The sequence below is a fragment of the Macaca fascicularis genome, chromosome 4 (genome assembly GCF_037993035.2).
Source record: "Macaca fascicularis isolate 582-1 chromosome 4, T2T-MFA8v1.1".
Taxonomy (NCBI): Eukaryota; Metazoa; Chordata; class Mammalia; order Primates; family Cercopithecidae; genus Macaca; species Macaca fascicularis.
In genome coordinates, this window is record NC_088378.1 from 68,340,498 (window position 1) to 68,355,893 (window position 15,396).

The 15,396-nt window shown below is 40.4% G+C and overlaps 1 pseudogene; it reads left to right on the plus strand.

Moving 5' to 3' along the window:
• Positions 1-12,796: 12,796 nt before the first annotated feature.
• On the plus strand, positions 12,797-12,882 carry LOC123573273 (small nucleolar RNA U13; annotated as a pseudogene).
• Positions 12,883-15,396: the final 2,514 nt, after the last annotated feature.

The window sequence follows — 15,396 nt, forward strand, 5'->3', positions numbered from 1 at the left end:
CTGTGATTGCTCCACTGCATTCTTGCCTGGGCAACAGAGCGAGACCCTGTCTCAAAAACAAAACAAAACAAAACAAAAATCCAAAAATAGTTTTAAGTGAAGAGATGACATGATCTGACTTATGTTTTTAGATTCCTTTTGTTGAGGAGATTGGGCTAGTGGAGATTTCAAGTGAAAGCCAGGTGACCAGTTAATAATATACTCCATTAACTCAGGAAAGAGATGAGTTGGTATTGAAGATGGAGAGAAAAAGCCTGGAATGAAGATTATTTTGGAGGAAGAATTACTGGACCTGATATTGGGTGAAAGAAATGGGTAAGTCAGGGATGATACTCAGGTTTCTGGTTTTCATTACTGGGTGCCATCTACATAGAGAGGGAAGAATAGATATAAGGAAGTGCACAAAGGTATCTCTAAAGCCTGGACATGTACACACACACACATGTAAATGGACAGTTATGTTTCTCATGTCTTTCGGGAGGTATCATTATTTATAGATGGGAGTGTGGCTGCAACATGTTGAGGTGGCTTTGAGGTTCTAACCCACATGATACTAGAAAGGGTTGAATTCTGATTATTTGCTTCCACCCATTATAGTACATGATGAATTTTGCTCTGTCTCTCTTTATAGTCCTTGTTGTGGTACATGGCTTTTTGTTTATTTAGCCATCATGGTTGGAAGCATGAAACTTGTGAGCTATTCTGGCTCTATAAGCTGAATATCAGAGAGGATTATGATCTCTCCCATCATGACCTCATAGCTACAGTGTGTCTCTTATTGCATGTTTTAAAAAAATTATTTATTTATTTATTTATTTATTTATTTATTTATTTATTTTTGAGATAGCGTCTCACACTGTTACCAGGGCTGGAGTGCAGTGGCGTGATCTTGGCTCACTCCAACCTCCGCCTCCTGGGTTCAAGTAATTCTCCTGCCTCAGTCTCCCGAGTAGGCTGGGAGGTGCCTGCCACCATGCCTGGCTAATTTTTTGTATTCTTAGTAGAGACAGGGGTTTCACTATGTTGGTCAGGCTGGTCTTGAACTCTTGACCTTGTGCTCTGCCCACCTTGGCCTCCCAAAGTGCTGGGATTACAGGTGTGAGCCACCACACCTGGCCGTTATTACACATTAAACAGAGTAGTGGCAGATAAGAATAAATGACCCATCTGAAGAGATTAAGTGTATGATACTTTGGGATGAATGGTCCACTGAGGGTTGTAGAACACTACTGAAGGGTAACAGAATATGACACCTTAGCGTAAGGATTATTTTTAGCTGAAGGCAATTAAGAAGAAACACCCCAGTTTACCTAAAAGCAGAACATAAATTCGGAAAGATAGTCTCCCTTTCTTCTCTCCAAGGAAGGACAAAGGTTAATCACCAGAGACAACTGTAGACCTATATCAGCCCAGAGGAGTTGGTAAGGGATCAGAAGAAGCTATATAACTCACCTGACTAACTATCCCTTATCTTCCATTAGTTTCTCCCACACATTTAGTGTCCCACAATTGTCACTCTAGAAGCTCAAAATCCCTTTCTTTGCCTTGCCACTTTTCTACATATGTTTTTTTTTTTTTAATTCTTCTTTTCTTTTTTTTTTTTTTGGAGCTAGAGTCTTGCTCTGTCACCCAGGCTGGAGTGCAGTGGCGTGATCTTGGCTCACCGCAATGTCCACCTCCTGGGTTCAAGTGATTCTACTGCCTCAGCCTCCCGAGTAGTTGGGACTACAGTCATGCACCACCATGCCTCCCGAGTAGATGGGACTACAGGCATGCACCACCATGCCTGGCTAATTTTTGTATTTTTAATAGACATGGAGTTTCACCATGCTGGCCAGGCTGGTTTCAAACTCCTGACCTTGTGGTCCACTCATCTTGGCCTCCCAAAGAGCTTGGATTACAGGCATGAGCCACCACGCCCAGCCCTGTTGTTTTTGTTAAAATGCTGTATGTGTCCAAGTTCTAAACACTAAGTACTCATCTCTGGGTCCTTCCATGTATATATATGATGTGTTAATAAACTTTGTTTTTCTCTTGTTAGTCTGTCTTTTGTCAGTCTAATCTACAGGGTCCCAGCTGAGAACTTAGAAGCTCTTTTTCCTCTTCCACACAGAAAGTTTACACAAAAGAGCACTAGCAACAGGGTGGTTATGATGCAGAGAGAACTGAGGAGTGGCTCACTCACTAGGTGTGCTAGCTTAGCCAGGTTAGTAGCTTCACTGACTCTGGCTTCTCCAGCTGTGAAATATTTTTTGGGGGCACGGAGGAGCAGAACAAGAATTAAATAAGAGTATAATAATAGAATATTCTAGGTTGTGTTACAGAGCTAAATAACTCTGAAATTCAGTGGCTTCAATGGCTTGGTACAACCAAAGTTCATTCATGCGTGGGCCAATGGGGATTCTTTTTCTGGAGACCCTGGGATCCAGGTTCCATCTTCTTGTGATGTAGCCTCAACACGTGACCTCCAAGATTGTTAGGGAAAGCAAAGAGAGAATGAGGACTGCATGATCTCTTTTTAATGTTCAGACCTGGGAGTGGTTTATGGCATTTCCACCCATCCCCACTGGCCAGTACTGAGTCACATGGCCTCAGTAAAACTGCAAGATGAGCTGGAAAATGTAGTTTCCCAAGTGCCCAGTAAGAGAAAAATAAAATGGGATTTGGTGAAATAGTGATACTTTATCAAATGTAGGTAAATGTATTTTATAAAATATTATCTCCAACTTTTTCTGATAATGATATTTTGAAATGACTAAAATGGGAAAAGAAGTTAGGAGGCAAAGAGTATAAATGAACCACAAGATGGATAGCCTCCCTCTGAACAATGGAAAAATAATTTTTCTTTCTAGAAGGCATAGAAAAGAGGCCTGTAGGGTGGAAGACGGAGTATTGAGGGACTAAGAATTGGAATGAGATAAAATATTGTAGGGAAAGAAAAACGTTTCCTTTACCCTCTTGAGCCTGTGAATTAAAATGGCAAAAGGCAGATTAACAGGAGAAAAAGCATACAGATCTTATTTGATGTTAGTATTTTTACATGGCATGGGGGCCTCATAGAAAAGAAGTGAAAACCCCCAAAAAAGTGGTTAGACTCAGGGTTTATACACTATTTTAGCAAAGGGTGATAAGTTTATGTACTATTTTAGCAAAGGGTGATAAGTTTATATATGATTTTAGCAAAGGGTGATACGTTTATACACGATTTTAGCAAAGGGTGATAAGTTTATATACTATTTTAGCAAAGGGTGGTAAGTTGTGTGGAAGTCACTAGAAAAGAAAGAGGTTTGAGCTTCTGGGGCAGTAAATTGTGGGATGTGACTCGGAAATGTCTGGGGGAAACTAATGGAAGATGAGCTGTGTTTGTGCAGACTCACCTTGGCACCAACTTTTCATCTCTAGTTATAAGAATGTTCTCTTTCCAGTGTTGGGAACGTACTTTTCTCATGGGAAATGTACGCTCTGGTTTTAGGCAGAAAGAGGAAGGGCAAAGAGTACTTGTTTTTCAATTGCCTTCAGCTCAAAAGAATAAAAAATAAAATAATAAAATAAAAATAAAATAAAATAAAAAATAAAATAGTAATAAAAAATAAAATACTAATAAAAAAAGACAAAGTGGTGTATTTTGGGATGGCACGTTCTGATCTCCTTCAATGTCTTAGTTGGTAAGGTTCACAATTGTGATGAAAGGCTGGAGAGGAAAGTTTTATGTCTGAACTAAAGCAAATGCCATTTTTAAGAGCCAACAACTTTGTAGCTAACAGAAAGGTAAAGTTTAAAACATTCATCTGAAGGCAGGAAGTTCCCAATGAAGATCTTTTTTTTGCAAGTAAAAAGAAAGAACTATTGCTGGAAAGCATTTCCAAGTTAAATGTTAAGGATGGTAAGTGGCAATAAATGGAGATTTGCAGGGTGACTTCTACAAGTTAGAAAAATGAAACAGTGTAAACAGTGTATTATCTTCTGTGATTTGAAGACATGGGGTAAGCATTCTGGACCCAAGGCTCTTCAGTGGGATGTGTCACCTTTCAAGATACAGCCATCTTGGCAATATGCCTTTAGGAAGGAGAAATCAGGGTCCTTGAAGGCTCCTTCTTAACCTTTCTGAGCTTCTCTCTCACCACTGCCCTGCTCAGCCTGCTGCAGCCACAATGGGTTTTTGCCATTCCTCTATGATTCCAGCTATGCTCCTATCTCCTGGCATCCACTCTAGCTCTCTCTGTCTGGAAAGCTCTTGGGTGAGATGTCCAATCTGCTAATCCCCTCAGCTCCTCCAGTGCTGCCTACTCTATTTAATACTTGTCCACTCTAACACATTTGGAGAGGTGGAAATGGGTGATGTCTTTCCCAACCCATTATAAGGGCCACAGCTGACACTATAAGTAACAAAAGACAGGTTAACAAATATAACATGTTTAGGCCAGGTGCAGTGGCTCACGCCTATAATCCCAGCACTTTGGGAGGCTGAGGCAGGCGGATCACCTGAGGTCAGAAGTTCGAGACCAGCCTGGCCAACATGGAGAAACCCCATCTCGACTAAAATTACAAAATTAGCTGGTGTGGTGGCACATGCCTGTAATCCCAGCTACTTGGGAGGCTGAGGCAGGAGAATCGCTTGAACCCGGGAGGCGGAGTTTGTGGTGAGCCGAGATCGTGCCATTGCACTCCAGCCTGGGCAACAAGAGTGAAACTCCATTTCAAAAAATATATATATATATATTTATATGTGTGTGTGTGTGTGTGTGTGTGTGTATATATATATATATATGTTTTACATGACATGGGAACCTTCAGAAATGAAAACGCAAAGACTCAGGGAGAAATGTGATTGGACAAAGGAGTGTGATCTAATGGTTATAAACAGAGGGCAGGGCAGTAAGGTCTGTCTGTTCAGGTTCTTCCTGACCTCTCTGTGTAGCATTCCTTCCCCCTAGATATGGAACAGGGCCCCTCTGGAGTGAGGGCATTAAGGGAGAAGGGAGAGAGTGACCTTTCCAGGTTTTATGACTTGCTTTTGGGGAGAAAGGTTCTAGTTTCTATGACCCCTCCTTGGGGAAGAGAAATCATCTGGTTTCTATGACTTGCTTTGGGAGGATAAAGACAGGCAGAGGACAGGAGGACAGGAGAAAGTCAGAGAAATCTTGCTTCTGAGGCCTTCCAATCTTCTTTGGTTCCAAGTACTCAGCCCTCCAAAGCACCATACTTTTGTAACTGTCCAATGGGTTCACCTTGCCCACTGCCTAGACAGAGCTGATTTATTAAGACACAGGAATTGCGATAGAGAAAGAGTAATTCACACAGAGCTGACTGCGCAGGACACTGGAGTTTTGCTATTATTCAAATCAGTCTCCCTGAGCATTCGGGGATCAGAGTTTTCAAGGATAATTTGGTGGCTGGGGGGCCAGTGAGTCGGGAGTGCTGATAAGTTGAGTGAGAAATGAAATCATAGGGAGTGGAAACTGTCCTCTTGTGCTGAGTCAGTTCCTGGGTTGGGTCCATAAGACCGGGTGAGCCAATTTATTGATCTGGGTGGTGCCAGCTGATCCATCATGTGCAGGGTCTGCAAAATATTTTAAGCACTGATTTTTGGCTTTACGATAGTGATGTTATTCCCAGGAGCAATTTGGGGAGGGTCAGCAGAATCTGGGAAGCTCCTGCTGCATGACTCCTAAACCATAATTTCTAATCTTTTGGCTAATTTGTTAGTCCTACCAAGGCAAGTCAGTCCCCAGGCAAGAAGGGGGTTTGTTTTGGGAAAGGGTTATCATCTTTGTTTTAAAGTATAAACTAATTTCCTGCTGGGCGTGGTGACTCATGCTTGTAATCCCAGCACTTTGGGAGGCCAAGGCAGGGGCATCACTTGAGGTCAGGAGTTTGCAACAAGCCTGGCCAACATAGTGAAATCCCATCTCTACCAAAAATACAAAAGTTAGCCAAGCGTGGTGGTGCACGCCTGTAATCCCAGCTACTTGGGAGGCTGAGGCAGGAGAATTGCTTGAACCCTGGAGGCAGAGGTTACAATGAGCTGAGATCGCACCACTCTACTCCAGCCTGGGTGACAGAGTGAGACTCTGTCTCAAAAAAAAAAGAAAAAAAAAAAGTATAAACTAATTTCCCCCCAAAGTTAGTTTGGCCTATGGTCAGGAATGAATAAGGACAGGTTGGAGCACGCCAGATGGAGTTAGTTAGGTCAGATCTCTTTCACTGTCTCAGTTACAGTTTTGCAATGGCGGTTTTGCTTTGGGCTATTGTTTTCTGAGCTCCAACAATTCAAACATACTATATAGTTTACTTTTTGTAATGTTTACTATTTGCCTTCTCTCATTGGAATTCCAGCTCCACAAGGGCAGTGATTCTTTTGTTTTTTTCCACTGATCTGTCCCAAGCACTTAGTAGACTTACAAAGTATTCATTGAATGGAATCAAGCACACAAATTACTAACTACCTCCTAATGGGTTAAGTGGCACAGAGGTTTGTTTTCCCCTAAAACAACTGCTGTGAACAGAGTTCTTGTGGAGCCAGGAAACCAAGATGAGGGGGGAATTAGTATGAACATTTAAAGGGTCTTTTTGTATTGCTGATTTTGTATTTCAAATTATGATCAATGGTGTTAACATTATTTAAACCATAATTTTTATCTTCTAAAGTAATTTCTTTGAGGTGTTTTTTTTTTTTCCCTTTTAAAACAACTGAGCTCTGTAAAAAGCATAAGCTTCAGTTTCAGCTTAAGAGAAAAACCTTTAGGTAGAGATAAAATAGAAACCAGCACCTCCATTTGATCTTTCCCTGCCTGGTCTGTTTGAAGAGCGGCTGTGTTTGGACAATGGTGCGTAATGAGATCATTTCTGTTACTGCCTGTGAAGGACTTAGCTTTGCTGTGTTTTCCTTTGGGGTTTAAGAACCTGGACATTTTAGAATGCTTTTTAAAAATTAAATACAGAGTTTCAGTTGCTTTGATGGGGTTTAAAAGGGACAGCAAAAAAGGCCGTTGAAGTAATTTTACAGCTATACTTGAACAGCTACTGAATACTTGTGAAAACATAAATCCATATTAAAAGAGTCAACATTTTATACATAAACTGTATTTTGATGGTTTCGTTGTGGTGGGGGCGGTGGTTATTTTGAAATGTTACCTTTCCTCTAGAAGCACTAAACATTTTCTTTGAATGAATGCCCAAATGATCACCTTTGCCAGCTGGTCCAGGCATTTAGGGTGAAATTTGCATTTGTTTAGCAACTCTTCACTTCCTCAGCATGAAAAAGAACACTTTTATCCTCTAAGTGTGGTTTACATTTTTGCGTCCTTCAGGTGCATTCCAGAAGATTTGGGAGATACTGACTAAGAGATATGTGTTAGGCACAAGTGTCTGGTGCCTCAGGCTCTGAGTCCTTCTATAGCCCTGTTTTTCTGTTTTGGGCATAGCACACGGAGATGCAGCATTTAGACATATAAGTGCCACTCTGTATTGGGCATTATATCAAAATTAATTGCATCACCTGGTCCTAGTCATCAATTTTAGTATATTCAAGTTCTGTGAGTGTCGTGTGACATTTATTTATAATTTTGTTTCCACTTGTAATTCTTTATCCAATAACACTGGTCGATTAGCCCCCTGCTGCTGCTTGATTAGAATGTCAGCTGTAATAAATAGCTCCTCCACTACGTAATTACTTTGTGCCAGCAATCAGAATTTTAGTGAGCAAACTGGTGAAAATGAGAATGAGATTCGTCATCGTAGGCTTAGCCTGATTATGTCACCCACAGCTTTGGGTAGAATCACTCCCTTTTTCAACAATGTTAATGGGACTCTCACAGAAATATTCTATAACCTTATGGACAGCAACCTTAAGGGGTTTTCCTTGAGGTGAGAGATCTGAAATTGACCATTTGTGATGGTAGAAGTTACCTTGCATTCTAAATCTAATCAGATAAATTGTGCTGATTGCCTGAAACAGATGCCTTAGGCAGAAGTCTCAGAGCAGTACTTGAACCAACCTGCCTGTCTTGCTAGAGGATTATTTCTGAACCGACTCTATCCCGCTTCTTTGAGTAACTCACTCCTGTGCAAATAGAAACTGCGTTTTACATTTGTGTTCTCAGCAGTAAGAGAGAGCCCCACTTTGCTGGGTGGCTGAGAGGCCTGACGTGCTAGCTGGCTCATGACTCCCATGGCAGAAGATTGTCATTACATGCTGGGAGAATTGTAAACAGGATAACAGAAGGAAGGAGAAAACAAAGCAAAGTCAGATTAGCCTGAAAAGCAATTTAAAGGTTAAATTTTCACAGAAAAAAAAAATTACAATCTTGAGGCCCGGTAGAAAATTAGCATTTCCCACCTGTAATGCCAGCACTTTGGGAGGCCGAGGTGGGTGTATCACCTGAGGTCAGGAGTTGGAGATCAGCCTGACCAACATGGTGAAACCCTGTCTCTATTAAAAACACAAAAATTAGCCGGGCATGGTGGTGGGTGCCTGTAATCCCAGCTATTCAGTAGGTTGAGGCAGGAGAATCACTTGAACCTGGAAAGCAGAGGTTGCAGTGAGCTGAGATTGTGCTACTGTACTCCAGCCTGGGCGACAGAGTGAGACTCTGTCTCAAAAAAAAAAAAAAAAAAGAAGAAAAGAAAAAAGAAAAAGAAGAAAAGAAAATTAATATTTTCCAATCCTGAAAGTTTCTAAAAATTTATCTTTAAGCAATTTCACATTTTCTTGGTTAAATGGCAAAGAAGTCAGCACATGTGACAATTCAGTAGTATTTATTGTTCATAGAAACAAATGTTCTGTTTTAACAGATTCATTCATCAGCTACCTGGAAGGAGTATCTAGTAACAGGGAAAGAAAACTCCACAGGAGTTTCAGATACCCTTCCCCCCTTAGCATAACACTAAACATCATGCCACCAAAGTACATTTATTTAGCTTATGATAGAAATCGTGGGGGCAGATGATAAAAACAGTTAAGAATTATTGACGTCTGTCAATAAGGGGTCTTCTTCAGCATTCTTTAATAACCTGACTGCACTGGGTCATTCTAGGTAATTATGGAATGGACCCCAGGATGTAGCTGGGACCTTCCAGCCGGGATCCTTGAAGTCAGCTACAAGCCCATGTTGAGGTTGCCAGCCGCTGAGGCAGAGAGAGAGAGAGAAAGAAAGAGGGGAGACAAAGAGAGAGAAAGAGAGAGAGAGACAGAGAGAGAAAGATAGAAAGAGAGAGAAAGAAAGAGGGGGAAGAGAAAGAGAGAGAGAGAAAGAAGAGAGAAAGAGAGAGAGAGATACTTTATTTTATATACAAATACAAAAGCGTTGATGTAGTTGTCATAAGAAATATCAGACTTTTTTGAACTCTTCTACTTATTTATGGTTTTATTTTATTTTGAATGATGTGGGTAGGGGATAGCAGGCAGCAATTTGCCCCATAGATGAGTCCTCATGGCTTTGCCCCACCAGCTGATTATTGCTAATTTTATAGGGGCCACTCATTACAATGTAATAGGGGCTATTTCCTTCTATTTTACTGTGCCTAATAGAGAGTGGTTCAAAAAGGCACCGAGAGTAAGCCAGCAACAAAACGCAATTCCTGAGACCTGTATTTGGCAACAGTGAAAAGCCAACAAATGGGTAAAACCTATCCAACGAGTCTGTCCTGTTTCCACAGGGTAACCAGGGCAAATGTGAGACTGTACAGTTTAGAACAAGACTGCAGGCTTCTCTTTTGGAATCACCATGTCTTGGGTCTCCATTACCTCGAGTACTTTCTTGGTCTTTCTGAGTCTTCCCTGCATATGTGCACACGTGATTGTCGTTAATGCTGCGACGTTCCCTCTTCTGGTAGTCTGGGATGTGTCAGATAACACCAACAATTTCTTTAATACAGTCCAGAGATGAGCCAATTTGGAAAATAATGAACTAAATTGTAAGATCTAGTCATATCCCTTCTTAATTCGCTTAGATTTGATTTATTAATCCTTTTTGCATGCAGTATTTATGGGCTGATGAGGACCAGCTGGTCCAGCAGCTTCTCAGCCACAGGTTTCTCAGGCCCTGTGAATGAAGAAAATGGGCAACTGAGTAGTACTACACCCACCCTTGCGCCTGGAGCTCTTTCTCTCTGAGAATTTAAAATCTGCTTACAGGTTCCATATTCTTATATGATGCTTGTTAGGACTCAGAAAATGGTATCTTAAAACGAAGGCCTCAGAAGCAAAAGTTTTTCTCTGACCTTTTCCTGACCTGTTTCTGGCCCCTCATTTTCCCCTAAGGCCAGCCATGGAAAGTAGAAGTCCTCTTCCCCAAGGGGGGTCATAGAAAACAGAACTGCTTTTCCGCCAAAACCAGCATAAGACCAAAACATATTACTCTAATATCCGTTCCCCTGCCTTTTTGTATAAAAACTGGCCATAAAGAAATTATTTCGGCCAGGTGCAGGGGCTCATGCCTGTAATCCTAGCACTTTGGGAGGCCAAGGTGGGATGATCGCTCAAAGTCAGGAGTTCGAGTCCAACCTGGGTAACATAGTGACATTCTGCTCTAAAAAAAAAAAAATTAAATAAATAAAAATAAAAAAATTAGCAGGAGACTGAGGCAGGAGACTGAGGCAGAATGATTGTTTGAGCCTAGGCATTGGAGGTTGCAGTGAGCCATGTGCTTGTGCCTTTGCACTCCAGCCTGGGCAACACAGCAAGATCCTGTCTCAAAAAAAAAAAAAAAAAAAGAAAAGAAATAAAGAAATGATCTGATCTACCTTGTTTGACTGTAGGTTATAAGAACTCTATTCCAGAGAGGGTCCTGCCCATACCCAGAAGGCAGGAATCCTACACAGAAGCCAAGAAGAACCTGAAAGAAAATGTTTTGCTGGGTTTCCCCACGGAGTCTATTACCATTAGCTCATATCCTTTTTGCTCGATCATATTTCTACACAGCTGTCCATACTTTGTTGAACCTAAGCATAAAAACGAACAGTTTCCCCTGTATCTTTGGGTTTTCATTCTGAAGCCTCCTATGTCCCATAAAACCATGATAAATACATTTGTATGCGTTTTCTCTGATTAATCTGATTTTGTATCAGTCATTTTCAGGGAAGTCTTCCCCTTTGCCCCTATGTGTTTCATTCTGGGCTTTGCAGAGGCTGGAGCACTTCTATTTCTGGGCCCAGTGCCATAGCTGTTAGTAATCGATTCTCTTTAGAACTGGAATTGTCAGGTTGTTTCAGGACTCTGCTTTGCTTGATTTCCTTCCTAGGACACTTGAGAGTTTCGATACAGAGGCTTCCTTTTCTCCAGTTTTCAGAAATAGAGAAGACCTTTCCAAGAAAACAGGGAGGAAAAAGGATAGAGAAGTCATTCAATTTAGAAGAATAAGTAGATCTTTTCTCTATCAAAACATAAAATTACAACAAATGTAGTTTAATGATCTGAGTTGGCTTTATTGCTGTAAACCAAAAATAAAATTCTAAGCCCCCCAACCATTTGAATGGACCCCTCCTCTCAGCCAAAGTTAACCTGTAAAACTTATTCCAAAGTTAAGCTGTAAAACTAGTTCAGGCCATGATGGGAAGGGGGAGTTGGATATGCCTCATTACAATTAACATCAACACAGACCCTAAGACTGACAGAACAGGCTCTTTAAGTCTGATAAGAAACATTTACAATCTATTCTCTCTGAAGCCTGCTACTTGGAGGCTTCAACTGCATAAAATCTTGGTTTCCACAACCCCTTATCATAACCCAGATATGCCTTTTTAAAAAAAATTCCAGATCTTTTTTTTTTTTTGAGACTGAGTTTCATTCTTGTCGCCTGGCTGGAGTGCAATGACGTGATCTTGGCTCACTGCAACCTCCACCTCCTGGGTTCAAGCAATTCTCCTGCCTCAGACTCTGGAGTAGCTGGGATTACAGGCACCCACCAACACACATGGCTAATTTTTGTATTTTTAGTAGAGATGGGGTTTCACCATGTTGGCCAGGCTGGTCTCGAACTCCTGACCTCAGGTGATCCGCCCACCTTGGCATCCCAAAGTGCTGGGATTACAGGTGTGAGCTACCGCACCTTGCTTAAATTTCAGATCTTTAAGTAGTAACTGAATGAACTGCCAGTCAGAAAATCTTTGAATCTGCATATGACCTGGGATCCCCCACTTTCAGTTGTCACACCTTTCTGGACTGAACCAATGTACATCTTACATGTATTGATGGATGTCTTATGTCTCCTTAAAAATGTATAAAATCAAGCTGCAAGCCAACCACTGTGGCCACACGTCATCAGGACCTCGTGAGGTGTGTCATAGGCACGTCCTTAACCTTTGCAAAATAAACTCCTGAATTAATTGTGACTTGTCTCAGATACTTTTTGGTTTACATTGTGATTCTAGAATCGGGAAATACTTCATCCTACAAAACAGAGTAAGTGTTCCAATGAGCTGAACAGTGGGGGTTGGCTTTATAGACAGAAAAGGCTGAAGAAAGCAGATTGGTCATTGCAAAGTTACTTTCCTTGTAAGGCAGAGACAAGGAAACAAAACAATAATAGAAAGATAATGGATGAGTTAGCATCAGGTTACTTTTGGCTACCCTTTCTGTGTAAAGATTAAAGCAGAGGGAACTTATCATCATTATCATGCCAATTAAAGATTGAAACTGGCCTGTTTTGGAAAATGACTGTTATCTCTCCTGATTTCTTAAAGGTTAGATAACAACTTAGTTTAGTAACTTGGAAACACTGCATGAGTGACTCCCTTTTGATTTTTAGTCTGGTCTGTTGGGGCCTAGCACAGGAGCTTAGTCCAAAACAGTAGCCTTCTCCTTTCGTAGTTCATAAGTGTGATGATTGGGTGTTCATGATTGTGTGTGCGATGTGCCTCCCTCTAAACCTTTTTCACATGAAAAAGGAAAAAAAAAAGAAAGAAAGAAAAAGAAAAGAAAAAAACTAATAAAGAAGAAAGGAAAATAAAACAATAGAGTCCTATAATTTTATTTAACAAATAGGCCATGGAATGGGATAAAATATTTGCATAACACAGATCTGATAAAGTACTGGTATCCAAAATGGGCAAAAGACTTAAAAAGACACCTCACCAAGGAAAATATAGGCTTACCTTATTTTATTGCACTTCACTTTATTGGGCTTCACAGATACTGCATTTTTTTTTTTTTCCAAAGTGAAGGTTTGTGGCAACCCTGCACTGAGCAAGTCTATTGGCCTCAATTTTCCAACAGCAGGTGCGCACTTCATGTCTTTGTGTCTCATTTTGATAGTCTTTGCAAAGTGCAAGGTGAAGCAGCAAGTGCTGATGGAGAAGCTACACTAAGTTATACAGAAAACCTAGCTAAGATAATTGATGAAGGAGGCTACATTAAACAGATTTTCAGTGTAGATGAACAGTCTTCTGTTAGAAGAGGATGCCATCTATGACTCTCATAGCTAGAGAGAAATCAATGCCTGGCTTCAAAGCTTTAAAGGACAGGCTGACTCTCTTGTTAGGGGCTAATCACTTTAATGTGGCTGGTCACTCTAAGTTGAAGCCAATGCTCACTGACCATTCTGAAAACCCTAAGAATTATGCTAAATCTTTAGTTGGGCATGGTAGCACATGCCTGTAGTCCCAGCTACTTGGGAGGCTGAGGAAGGAGGATCATCTGGGCCTGGGAGATCGAGGTTGCAGTGAGCTATGATCATGCCACTGCATTCCAGCCCGGGTGACAGAGCAAGACCCTGTCTCAATTAAAAAATAAAATAAAATAAAAAGAATCTTGCAAAATCGACTCTGCTTATACTCTATATATGAAATAACAAATCCTGGATGATCATGCATCTGTTTACAGCATGGTTTACTAATGTTTAAGCCCAATATCAAGACCTACTACTCAGAAAAAAAAAAAAAGAAAAAGTTCTTTTGAAATATTTCTGCTCATTGACAATGTACGTAGTCACCCAAGACCTATACAAGGAGATTAATGTTGTTTTATACCTGCTAATACAACATCCATTCCACAACCCATGGAGCAGTGAGTAATTTTGATTTTCAAGTTTATTTAAGAAATACATTTTGTAAGGCTATCACTGATACAGACAGTGATTCCTCTGACGGATCTAGGCAAAGTAAACTGAAAACCTTCTGGAAAGGATTCACCATTCTAGATGCCATTAAGAAAATTCATGATTCATGGGAGGAGGTAAAAATATCCACATTAATGGAAGTTTGGAAGAAGGTGATTCCAATCCTCAAGGATGACTTTGTGGGGTTCAAAACATCAGTGGAGGAAGTCACTGCAGATGGTGGTGGAAATGGCAGAGAACTAGAATTAGAAGTAGAGACTGAAGATGTGACTGAATTGCTGCAATCTCATCAACAAATTTGAAGGAATGAGGAATTGCTTCTTATGGATGAACAAAGAAAGTGTTTGTTTGTTTGTTTTGTTTTGTTTTGAGATGGAATCTACTCCTGGTAAAGATGATGTGACCATTGTTGAAATGACAACAAAGAATTTAGAATATTATATGATTGTAGGTGACAAAGAAGCAGCACAGTTGGAGAGGATGAAAGAAGTTCTATTGTGGGTAAAATGCTAACAGACATCTTTGCATGCTACAGAGAAATATTTTGTGAAAGGAAGTGTCAATTGATGTGGCAAACTTGAGTTTTTTCCCATTTTTTAAAATATCAGAGCCATTCCACCTTCTAGCAATCACCACCCTGATCAGTCAGCAACTACCAACATTGAGGCAAAACCCTATACCAGCAACAAAATTATGACTCACTGAAGTCTCAGATGATTGTTACCATTTTTAGCAATGTTTTTAAATTAAGGTATGTACTTTAAAAAAATACATAGTTCTATTGCATACTTAATAGACACTTATAATATAGTGTAAATGTAACTTTTATATGTGCTGGGAGACCAAAAAATTCATGCAACTTGCTTTATGGAGATGTTCACTTTATTGTGGCAGTTGGTACTGAACCCACAATATCTCTGAAGTGTGCCTGTATACCAATGGCAAATAAACAAATGGGATACTGCTATACCCTACTAGAAGGTGTAAAATACAAAACAGTAACAACACCAAAAGCTGGCAAGAATGTGGAGCAACAGAAACTCTCATTCATTACTGGCAGGAATGCAAAACGGTACAGCCACTTTGGAAGACGGTTTGGCAGTTTCTTAAAAAGTAAACATTCTCTTACCATAAGATCCAGCAATTGTACTCTTTGGTACTCCCAAATGAATTAAAAACATGCCCCCACTAAAACGAGCACATGCTTTATTCTTTATTGCCAAAACTTGGAAGCAACCAAGGTGTTTTTTAATAGGTTAATGGGTAAACAAACTGTAGTACATCCATACAATAGAATATTAGCACTAAAAGGCCACGAGCTAGCAAACCATGAAAAGACACG